Consider the following 13,333-nt stretch of genomic DNA (forward strand, 5'->3'; position numbering starts at 1 on the left):
TAAATAAAACATTTCTTTCTTTCTTTCCTAAACCGTTAAAGCGAGAAGAATCTCTCTCTCTCTCTCTCTCTCTCTCTCTCTCTCTCTCTCTCTCTCTCTCTCTCTCTCTCTCTCTCTCTCTCTCTCTCTCACAGTCTCTTCCCCCTCTTAACCCAATAGCCCATGTGTATTTTTGTGCTAGGGTGTCGTTTTGTCGTTTTTGATTTGATTTTGAAAAATCTCTCTCTCTCTCCTCTCTCTCTCTCTCTCTCTCAATCTCTCTCTCTCTCTCTCTCTCTCTCTCTATATATATATATCTATATATATATATATATATATATATATATATATATATATATATATATATATATATATATATATATATATATATATATATATATATATATAAGAAACTTCCGCTAACTTTGCTTGAACATAACTTGATGAAAACAAACCGGGGGAATAATTGTTATATATGCGTTTAAAGAGTGTTCCATGATGCATCATTTGGTGCAAAAATCATGGCCATAGGTTAATAGAAACTGGGAGAAATTTTGACCAAGTGTGGTAGGGGTTAAAAAAAAAAAAAAAAAAACCCACTTAATAACGGGTATGACCACCTCTTGAATTGACCACTGTAGTGCATCGCAGGCGCATAGAATTGACTAAAGTGTTGATTTCTGCCTGTGGAATATTGTTCCATTCCTGAATGAGCGCTTGACGAAGTTCGTTGACGTTAGCGGGTGGGTTGGGACGACGCCTCAATCGTTTGTCCAGGCTATCCCAGACATGCTCGATGGGGTTGAGATCAGGACTTTTAGCGGGCCAGTCATCAATGAAATCAATGTTATTTGTCCTAAGAAAATTTACAGTGTCTCTAGCTGTATGAGAAGTGGCATTATCATGCTGAAAAATCGAGATATTGGCGTTGTTATGGAACAGAGGAATGACGTGATGAGCGAGAATGTCATCGCGGTAACGTTGAGCATTTAAATTGCCATCAATGACGACTAGTGGTGAACGATAACCATGGGCAATGGCTGCTCAGACCATGGCACAACCCCCACCCCCGAAACGATCTCGTTCAAGAACACAACAGTCAGCATAGCGTTCATTTCTCCTACGGAAGACGCGCACCCTGCCATCACCACCTTGTAAAGAAAATCTGGATTCATCCGAAAAAAGAACGGCATTCCAGCATCGCCGTATCCAACGAGTGTGTACACGTGCCCAATTAAGACGATTTAGACGATGACGTTGCGTTAAGGACGTCGTGCATGTAAACCGTTCTCCCGCAGACGATTACTAACAGTTTTCCCACTGATTCGGTTATTATGAAGCCTAGGTGTGTTAGCAGCAGTAGCAGTGGCAGTTTGGAATCGATTGCGCAAATGCGTGTTCATGATATAGCGGTCTTGACCACGCGTTGTAACACGCGGACGTCCACGACGTGGCAAGTTGTTGGTGCTTCCTGTCGTTCGAAATCTTACGCGAAGATTTCGTATCGCTCGACTAGAACTCCCAACATGCCTTGCAACGTCTTCTGTCGACATGCCAGCATCAAACATGCCAATCGCCCGTTCGCGTAAATTATTGGGTATTCTTGGCATACTAAAAATGCTACAATGTAAAAAACGTTAATTTTTTTACAAATTTTGTAGCGTTTTCGTTCACTTGACAACAATGTCAGTAAGACAAGTAAAACAAATTGACCGAATACTACACGGGACATGTCGAACCATGCATGCACGTGCAAACTGAATTTCACATTGTCGACGATTAACAGTGCAAAACATAATCGATAAATTCATGAATCCTGATAATACAGCTCAAGGCTAATACTACCTATATAATTATATAATTTCATTACACAATGAATTCTTTAACACAACAAATACTATATGTACAAATCGGAAGTTTCTTTTTTTTGTTCAGTATATATATATATATATATATATATATATATTATCACTCTCTCTCCTCTCTCTCTCTCTCTCTCTCTCTCTCTCTCTCTCTCTCGGTCTCTCTCTCGGTCTCTCTCTCTCAGTCTCTTCCCCCTTTTAACCCAATAGCCCATGTGTATTTTTGTGCTGGGGTGTCGTTAAACATTCATTCAAATTCAACTTTCCCCTCTTTCTCTCTAACTCTCTTTAACGCTATATCTCTAACTCTCTCTCTAATTCTCTCTCTCTCTAATTCTCTCTCTCTCTCTCTCTCTCTCTACCTCTACCTCTACCTCTCTCTCTCTCTCTCTCTCTCTCTCTCTCTCTCTCTCTCTCTCTCTCTCTCTCTCTCTCTCTCTCTATATATATATATATATATATATATATAGATATATATATATATATATATATATATATATATATATATATATATATATATATATATATATATATATATATATATATATATGTATATACAGTGAAACTCCTCTATTAAGACCACCTGTGGGACTTATGAAAATTGGTCTTAATAGTGGGGTGGTCCTATTACCGAATTACTAACATTTAGAAGGTTTTTAAAATTTTAATTGTGTTGTGTATAAAGTTATTAAAAAAAAAAAAAAAAGGTACTACAAATATTTACTTGAATTACATATTATATTTGTCAACATGAAATGAACCGTACAATATAACTGAGCACTAAGAAAATGAAAATTAAAAATGTACATGTATATAAAGTCAATCAGTATGCATGTGTGAACTCTGGATCTATTGTTGACTGCTTAGATGAACACTTAACATGAACAGCCCGAGTTTCAAATTCCTCTTGTGCTTTCTGCATCAATTCTGGGACACCATCAATCTCTTTTGTCAAAAAGAACATACTAATCTCTCTTAGCCACTTAAGCGCATCTTGGTGGCTGGTAATCAAGCTACCCTCAGTTTTGTCGTCATCGTCGCTGTCATTTACAGATGGTTCCACATTTTCCTCACTTTCCTTTCCATTGATTCTGTGCACCAGTGTATCCTCCCAGTCTTCTTCTAAATTCTCACAAACGGGCAAATCAAAGTCCATGTTTGAATATTCCTCAACACTCATGGGATCATCTATCTCAAGTCTACCATTTGCCATGACAACTAGCTCACGAAGTTCACTTAGGGGCACATCATCATCTGGATCACCATCTTCATTTGTTGGCGTGGCAGCACTGTGAATACTAGCCTTTGCAAAACATCGCTTCACAGTTTCCGTTCTCACATCTTTAACTGCAGCTTTCAACCACTGTACAGCATCCAACACAGAGACACTTTTTGCAATATCAGCTGAGCTGACATTTTCTTCACTGTCCAGTCGAGCTATCACTGATTTGAGAAGCCGTTTTCTATAACCCATCTTCATAGCCTGGATAATGCCTTGGTCTAGTGGCTGCAATTTCGACGTTGTATTGGCAGGAAGAAACACGACTTTCACGTACTGGCATGTGAAGTGGCATTATCAAGAAGAAGTAAAACCTTACGTTTTGATAGTCTCATGCGTTTATCAAAGTCATTCTGTGAACAGGAATCCTGTCATCCAGGCTTTCTTGTTCGATTTCCATGTCACTTGAAGACGGGCAACGTTTATGTTCCGAAAACAACGTGGTTTAGCTGCCTTTCCAATCACAAGTGGCTTGTCGAAGTGACCTTCCATATTTACACACAAGGCTACAGTTATTCGATCTTTGGATTTTTTGCCACCTTTGCATTCTTCACCCCGTACTCGTAATGTTTTGTCAGGTAGAGCCCGATAAAACGGTCCAGTCTCGTCCATGTTATAAATGTCACACGAAGCGTAACCCGAAACAATGTCAGGCAACTTTTCCATCCACTTCGCGACATCCTCATCTGAAACGCTGGCACTTTCTCCACTGATTATTCCAAAGGCTATATTGTGTCGTTGCCTGAATCTGTTTAACCAGCCATTTGAAGCCTTAAACTCACTTTCTGCAATTCCATGTTCAGTTGCATATTTCAAAGCTTTCATTTTTAACATGGGGCCTGAAATCAGTACATCTTGACCGCGCATGCGTTGAAACCATTCCCACATTAATGTATTCAGCTGTTCTACGGGAGAACGTACACATAAACGTTTTCGATCATTATCTTTATTTTTCTCGTAGCCATCCAAAATCTCTGCCTTTCTTTTCAATATTAACTGTACTTGCGTTTTTCCGATACCGAATTTCTCTGCAAGCGTGCGTTGACTTTTTCCTGGACTGTCATTTATTAAAGTAACTTTTTGTTTCAAAGTCAATTCACAGCGTGATTTACCCTTTTTGGGGGTTCCCATTTCAAACGTTGATATTACCTCTGCCGATATAACGGAAGAAATACGGCATTCGTAGTGTTTACCGTTTACCTCACTTCGACAGGGTCAAATAAATAAAAACCACAACTCACTTTGTGGCCTCAGTCATTACACATCTCAATAACGGATAACAACACTTCTTTTGTTTCCTAGTGAATTAGTCTGTAAATTTATTCTATTGTGTCCTAATTATCATTAACACATTTTATTAGACTCGGTAGATTTAGGCTGTATCTTCGAACAGGTACATAAGCATTAAACACGTGTCATGCCGACTTCTGACCTGTATCGTTTCTTTCAACATCAAACGTGATTATAGCGACTTTCCGCTGGAATGGCTATTGTAATTTGTATAGACAGTTTATTGGTTACAATGCTATTTAATTGACGCGTGGAACGCCTGTTCTCGTAATCCGAATGAGTGTCGGCTCTAGAGTCTGATGACTGGCTTGCAGCCAATCAGCGCGTTACATCGCTTCATTAATATTAATCGGTTGACAATGTTTTCCGGAAACTGAAAGTTGGTTATGTGAACAGATTGCGATGGGCGGTTTTTCAACGACTTAAACGTGTATCTCTCTTTAACAGTTTTAATTCATTTCAAAAGACAGAACATTGGTGTTTACTTTACTTCCTGTTACCTATTTCAGTCTCGGCTAAAACAAAGCAAGCATTAAATTTAGATCAGTTATTGTTGAACAGCCTTGGGAATGAACAAATACTATTATCCTGTTCAATTATTTAGACCCAAAGTTTTTTGCAAATGTTACGTATATTTCCTATTCGATATTTGTTTTCTTTGCATTTACATGAAAACAAACCCAAACCCCGACAGGTGTTATATACAAATCATTATATAAAATGCACGAAGTTGACTTAATTCCACTTTTTAAAAATCTCTGTCTTTTGAATGCACGTTATTTCTCCTATAAATAACTAAGGTCATTTGCATATCAAAAGCATCATTCTATAGCGCGTTTCAAACTAATGTTCGGTTCTATCGTCCTATCCGCACAAATCGTAGTATGACCTATATTGAAGAAAATATCTGTAAACATGAAGCAGGCGCGGGAGTTCAAGTGACAAAACCTCAGTTTGAAAAAAAAAAATGTATCAAATATTATAATTATATTGTGGAATACACAAGCGCGCGCGCTGAAGAGAGAGAGAGAGAGAGAGAGAGAGAGAGAGAGAGAGAGAGAGAGAGAGAGAGAGAGAGAGAGAGAGAGAGCGAGAGAGAGACGTCATTTATGTAACGACGCACTCAACATATTTTAATCTATGGTTATATGGTTATAGGGAGAGAGAAGAATATGGTATGCAACCCCAACCACACTTAAGGCTTCTTTTGTATATGGAGCGGGACGTAGCTCAGAGGTAAAGCGTTCGCTCATGGTAGGTCGACTGATCGATCCCACATGGTGGACCCATTGGGTTGTGTCTAGTTCCAGCCTGTGCACCACAACTGATGTATAAAGGCTGTGGTATGTGCTATCCTGTCTATGGGATGGTGCATATAAAACGTCCCTTATTGCTTATCAAAATTGCTTATCGGAAACAGTGGCCCATGTGGCGGTAGCGAGTTTCTTTCTCACTGTCATAATGCTCCTTAACCGTTTTGTCTGACGCCACATAAACGTATATCAAATGCGTTGAGTGTGTCGTTAAATAAACATTTCTCTCGTATGTATGTGTAGTCTATATGCATTTCTAGTCGATTAGTTTATAGGTTGTTAGGTTGTTTGATAGTGAATGATATGGAAATAAATTGTTTTTGGTGTTAAAGAGTTCATGCATACATTAAAGTAATACTCCTGATGGGTATGGAGAAATAACTTAATCAGTCGACGAACTCATTTCTTCAACACTATCTTCGTTAAGGGGGACTATCACAGGGGGTATTTTATTTCTTATAAAACTATTTTGTTTCTAAAATCTTCTTCGATCTTTATTACATGTTTAACTGCGTCAGAGAAGTGTGTAGGTGTTACAGAGTTCAATGCATGTGCAAGTTCTCTCCGCACCGTGGTCATTTTACCATCATTATGACGAGCTATGTGCCCTTTGACTCGACTCCAGATCAGTTCTATCGGATTGAGTTCAGAATGTCTTGGCGGCAGTCTTAGACACAAGTGCCCATGGCGTTCATCCGTAACAAATTGCTTTGCACATTTGTTACTTTTCACAAGTTCATAAAGAACTGGCTTTGTCATGTTACTCTCAAAAGGTATATTTTTGTTTCGTAGCCACGACTGAATTTCTTCCTTTTTAGCGTTTAGTGCAGGACATCGTGTAATCTCAGTTGATTTGTTGTGGTAGCTTGCGTTATCCATGACGATAACAGAAGGTTCTGGTAGAGAAGGCATAAGTTGTTTTTCAAACCATTTGATGAAATTGTCATGATTCATCTCACCATGATAGTTTTCGTCTGTTTTTTTAGCCTCAAAGATCAATTCACAGCCATCTATCAATCCATATTTATCACAGCCAGCATGACAAATAATAAGTCTTTTTCCCTTCCCAGTCACCGAACAGAGTTTAGGAATACGATCAGCAGCGTCTGATTTCGGCAGGTGATTGGCGGTACTTGTGCCCGGGTGGATATCTGTCCAGTGGTGGGATGTTGTGTGGTTGACATTCACCCAGGTCTCATCTTGATACACTATTAAATACACCTGTTCTCGTAAACTGGATATTTCATGGAGATAGGACAGTCTCCTGTCTGATATATTGGCGTCCTCAAAAATCACTTTTCCGGTTGTAGACATATGTTGGTATTTAAAATCGAGGTCATGGAGTGTTCTTCGTAAAGTTGATATGGATATGTTGATTCCACATTCCTCCCTTAAAGCCACGTTAATCTTATGTAATGTAGGTAATTCGCCCTCTCAATAAAATTTGTATACTCGTCGTCTAATAACATCTTTATCAAATAAATCGATGAGTTTTCGGTCGCGTTTTTTAACATTGATTTCTGTGCTTGGATTCGTAGAGCTTAGATTTTTCACAGTTCTTTTTTACTGTTGAAACCGCAACTTTAAGTGCAGCGGCAACTCGATCGACAATTCGATAAGAAGCATACCTAGGTCTACCGCGCTGATATTCATCTTCAAAATAATCGAAAACGTTCTTAATACACGATTTTACAACAACTGAAGTGTTTTTCGATTTACCCATATTTTTCCTCAAATAACAATAACAAGAATGTCGACTGATACATTTTCAATGAATTTATATACCCTACCTAACTTGTATTTTACGTGGTTTACACATTGCTACAATAGCACGTGCAGTCATAGATCGAAATAATGATGTTATTGACCAAGCAATGCTATCGTATTTTGAACATTCAGGGCTGTGTCTGCGGGATGAAAAAGTGGTTGAACCCATACGAGTCCGAACAATAGCCCTTTGGTTTTTCGCATTACAAATGTAACACCCCACCCCTAAACCCCAGCCCCTAGCACCACCCTAAATACTATATATATATATATATATATATATATATATATATATATATATATATATATATATATATATATATATACGTATGAGTTCCCAATTTAGAGGCAAATTAAATAACATTTTAATTATTATTTGATGTTGGTGGCCTTTGACATTTTATTCCCCCCCCCCCTGGTCTTCTGGGTCCGGCCCTGCATTAAATTTATTTATAAATTTGGAAAGCACATTCCTGCGGTGTGTGAGGTGATTTGTGTTTATTACTGTGCTACACCTCAGTTGTGTTAGGTTAGGTATGGTATGCTAATATATAATTGATATAATAAAATAAAAATACATAATACATTAGCTAAATTTATTAAATATAATGCACCTACAAGAAAGGGTTACAAGTTCTGTTTGTTTACATCTATGTTTAACGGAAAGATTAGTCAATGCTGTTACACACTGCAAAACAATAATAACCTTGATTTAGTGAAACAAGCTATAATGGCCTTCACGTAGCCTCAGATCCCAATGTTTTGATATGCAAATGACCTTAGTTATTTATAGGAGAAATAACGTGCGTTCAAAAGACACAGAGATTTTTAAAAAGTGGAATTAAGTCAACTTCGTGCATTTTATATGATGATTTGTATATAACACCTGTCGGGGTTTGGGTTTGTTTTCATGTAAATACAAAGAAAACAAATATCGAATAGGAAATAAACGTAACATTTGCAAAAAACTTTGGGTCTAAATAATTGAACAGGATAATAGTATGAGATATTGATATCGTAATTTGGTCGCACTGGCGGGGTCGAAATATACGCAAAACGACGATCGGGACTGACTTTACTGGTCGTTTGTCCAGGCTATCCCAGACATGCTCGATGGGGTTGAGATCAGGACTTTTAGCAGGCCAGTCATCAATGAAATCAATGTTATTTGTCCTAAGAAAATTTGCAGTGTCTCTAGCTATATGAGAAGTGGCATTATCATGCTGAAAAATCGAGATGTTGGCGTTGTTATGGAACAGAGGAATGACGTGATGAGCGAGAATGTCATCGCGGTAATGTTGAGCATTTAAATTGCCATCAATGACGACTAGTGGTGAACGATAACCATGGGCAATGGCTGCTCAGACCATGACACAACCCCCACCCCCGAAACTCTGGGCTGGAGCCGGTACCGGGATGCGAACTTTGTACCTGTCATCCTTGTAAGACCGACATTTGCTTAGGCACTGCGTCGTCGAGACCAGTAGAAAAATGTCATCGGAATTCCTCTTAACTAAGCCGATGAGGTCCGAGATTACCTGGAGCCGAGATTACTCGGGTCCGAAGTTACCAGGCCGAAGTTACCAAAGTCCGAAGTTACCCCTCTATATCTCTAACTCTCTCTAATTCTCTCTCTCTCTCTCTCTCTCTCTCTCTCTCTCTCTCTCTCTCTCTCTCTCTCTCTCTCTCTCTCTCTCTCTCTCTCTCTCTCTCTCTCCTCTATATCTTTTTTTTTATGTATAACTGCTCTACCTAGACAGAGCCGTCCCTAGAATAGTGCTCTTTAAAGTCATAATTGTCAAGTGCTCCTTTGTATAGATTTTATGTATTGCCCTAGCTAGATAAGTGCTTACAAGTGCCCCTTTGTATCGTTTTTTGTTTTGTAGGTTATATTTGCCATACTTAGAAAGATCTGTCCCCAGAATAGTAACTTTTAAAAAAGTTATCAAGGAAGGAAGGAAATGTTTTATTTAACGACGCACTCAACACATTTTATTTACGGTTATATGGCGTCGGACATAATGCTTAAAGACCTAGCCTAGCTCCAACTCAGTAACATCTAGCCTAGCTCCACCTCTGAAAAACCTAGTTTAGCTTAACCTCTGTAAAACCTAGCCTAGCTCCACCCCTGTAACACCTAGCCCAGCTCCACCTCTGTAACACCTATCCTAGCTCCACCTCTGTAACACCTAGCCTAGCTCCACCTCTGTAACACCTAGCCTAGCTCCACCTCTGTAACACCTAGCCCAGCTCCACCTCTGTAACACCTAACCTAGCTCCACCTCTGTAACACCTAGCCTAGCTTCACCTCTGTAAAACCTAGCGCAGCTCCACCTCTGTAACACCTAGCGCAGCTCCACCTCTGTAAAACCTAGCGCAGCTCCACCTCTGTAACACCTAGCCTAGCTCCACCTCTGTAACACCTAGCCTAGCTCCACCTCTGTAACACCTAGCCTAGCTCCACCTCTGTAAAAGCTAGCCTAGCTCCACCTCTGTAAAACCTAGCCCAGCTCCACCTCTGTAACACCTAACCTAGCTCCACCTCTGTAACACCTAGCCTAGCTTCACCTCTGTAAAACCTAGCGCAGCTCCACCTCTGTAACACCTAGCGCAGCTCCACCTCTGTAACACCTAGCGCAGCTCCACCTCTGTAACACCTAGCGCAGCTCCACCTCTGTAACACCTAGCCTAGCTCCACCTCTGTAAAACCTAGCCTAGCTTCACCTCTGTAACACCTAGCCTAGCTTCACCTCTGTAAAACCTAGCCTAGCTCCACCCCTGTAACACCTAGCCCAGCTCCACCTCTGTAACACCTATCCTAGCTCCACCTCTGTAACACCTAGCCTAGCTCCACCTCTGTAACACCTAGCCTAGCTCCACCTCTGTAACACCTAGCCCAGCTCCACCTCTGTAACACCTATCCTAGCTCCACCTCTGTAAAAGCTAGCCTAGCTCCACCTCTGTAACACCTAGCCTAGCTCCACCTCTGTAACACCTAGCCCAGCTCCACCTCTGTAACACCTATCCTAGCTCCACCTCTGTAAAACCTAGCCTAGCTTCACCTCTGTAACACCTAGCGCAGCTCCACCTCTGTAAAACCTAGCGCAGCTCCACCTCTGTAACACCTAGCGCAGCTCCATCTCTGTAAAACCTAGCCTAGCTCCACCTCTGTAACACCTAGCGCAGCTCCACCTCTGTAAAACCTAGCGCAGCTCCACTTCTGTAACACCTAGCGCAGCTCCACCTCTGTAACACCTAGCCTAGCTCCACCTCTGTAAAACCTAGCCTAGCTTCACCTCTGTAACACCTAGCGCAGCTCCACCTCTGTAAAACCTAGCCTAGCTCCACCTCTGTAACACCTAGCGCAGCTCCACCTCTGTAAAACCTAGCGCAGCTCTACCTCTGTAACACCTAGCGCAGCTCCACCTCTGTAACACCTAGCCTAGCTCCACCTCTGTAAAACCTAGCCTAGCTTCACCTCTGTAACACCTAGCCTAGCTTCACCTCTGTAAAACCTAGCCTAGCTTCACCTCTGTAACACCTAGCCTAGCTCCACCTCTGTAAAACCTAGCCTAGCTCCACCTCTGTAACACCTAGCCTAGCTCCACCTGTGTAAAACCTAGCCTAGCTCCACCTCTGTAAAACCTAGCGCAGCTCCACCTCTGTAACACCTAGCGCAGCTCCACCTGTGTAAAACCTAGCCTAGCTCCACCTCTGTAAAACCTAGCGCAGCTCCACCTCTGTAAAACCTATCCTAGCTCCACCTCTGTAACACCTAGCCTAGCTCCACCTCTGTAACACCTAGCCTAGCTCCACCTCTGTAAAACCTATCCTAGCTCCACCTCTGTAAAACCTAGCCTAGCTCCACCTCTGTAACACCTAGCCTAGCTCCACCTCTGTAAAACCTATCCTAGCTCCACCTCTGTAAAACCTATCCTAGCTCCACCTCTGTAACACCTAGCCTAGCTCCACCTCTGTAAAACCTATCCTAGCTCCACCTCTGTAACACCTAGCCTAGCTCCACCTCTGTAAAACCTAGCCTAGCTCCACCTCTGTAAAACCTAGCGCAGCTCCACCTCTGTAACACCTAGCGCAGCTCCACCTGTGTAAAACCTAGCCTAGCTCCACCTCTGTAAAACCTAGCGCAGCTCCACCTCTGTAAAACCTATCCTAGCTCCACCTCTGTAACACCTAGCCTAGCTCCACCTCTGTAACACCTAGCCTAGCTCCACCTCTGTAAAACCTATCCTAGCTCCACCTCTGTAAAACCTAGCCTAGCTCCACCTCTGTAACACCTAGCCTAGCTCCACCTCTGTAAAACCTATCCTAGCTCCACCTCTGTAAAACCTATCCTAGCTCCACCTCTGTAACACCTAGCCTAGCTCCACCTCTGTAAAACCTATCCTAGCTCCACCTCTGTAACACCTAGCCTAGCTCCACCTCTGTAAAACCTAGCCTAGCTCCACCTCTGTAACACCTATCCTAGCTCCACCTCTGTAACACCTAGCCTAGCTCCACCTCTGTAAAACCTATCCTAGCTCCACCTCTGTAACACCTAGCCTAGCTCCACCTCTGTAAAACCTATCCTAGCTCCACCTCTGTAAAACCTATCCTAGCTCCACCTCTGTAACACCTAGCCTAGCTCCACCTCTGTAAAACCTAGCCTAGCTTCACCTCTGTAAAACCTAGCCTAGCTCCACCTGTGTAAAACCTAGCCTAGCTCCACATCTGTAAACCCTAGCCTAGCTCCACCTCTGTAAAACCTAGCTATACCTTTCAGAGGCGGATCCGAGGGGGAGACCAGGAGACCCGTCCAAACCTTTAAAATATTTAAGAGCCCTATTTTGTTGCCCTCTTTTGATTTTTTATTTCCATTGGGGTGCCCTAAACTTGTTTAGGTCTCACTACACAGATGTTATCTGCCATTGAAACCCATATTAAATTGCCCATCTTCAAATGAAGAATGCCAATAGAACATAAACTATTTCGAACATACATTATATAAGTATTTTCACTCCAAAATTGAGAACATTTACGTCTCAGGTATTTGCTATAAGACCACATCTGGCTGTAGTACCGGTCCGAACAGGTGCTTCATTACCCGATTCACTCCGGCTGTCTCTCGCGCTATACACCCATGTCCCAAAAGGTCAATGCACAATATCACACAATAACATGGGCAACATACAGCCAGAAGGCTTACAATTAAACATACATATTGTTTTAATTCTTCACCATTTCCTAGAAGTGAATATGTGAACCATAATATGTGTCACATTTAGGACCGTGATCAATGAACTCACATCTGGAAGTGAGCTGTGCAGTGAGACCTTAGCTATGACCCCAAAAACATAAATATAGCTATTGAAGAATTAAGTAACAGAAACAGTGTGTTGGTCTGTGTACCCTTAGTCAGTCAATTGCTATTGTATATGCTATTATTGATGATATTATGTCATGATGTTCTGCTGTTGAATATGTTAAATGCAATTGAATACAGATGTTTGTTAAATTAGCATATATGTAACATGAACAATGGACAAAGACCATTCGTTACAAACCTGTAAAACATAGCCTGATTACATACTTGTCAAACCTAGGCTAACTACATACTTGTTAAACCTAGTCTAGCTACATCTTGTAAAATATAATCTGGTTACAACAAAACCTAGCCTACCCACACTCTGTGAAACCTAGCCTGGTTACACCCCTGTAAAACCTACCCTAGCTACACCTCTATAAAACCTAGCCTAGTTACACCCTTGTAAAACCTACCCTAGTTAAACCCTCGTAAAACCTACCCTAGTTACACCCCTATAAAACCTACCCTAGTTACACCCTTG

This window comes from Gigantopelta aegis, chromosome 9 (genome assembly GCF_016097555.1).
Source record: "Gigantopelta aegis isolate Gae_Host chromosome 9, Gae_host_genome, whole genome shotgun sequence".
NCBI lineage: Eukaryota > Metazoa > Mollusca > Gastropoda > Neomphalida > Peltospiridae > Gigantopelta > Gigantopelta aegis.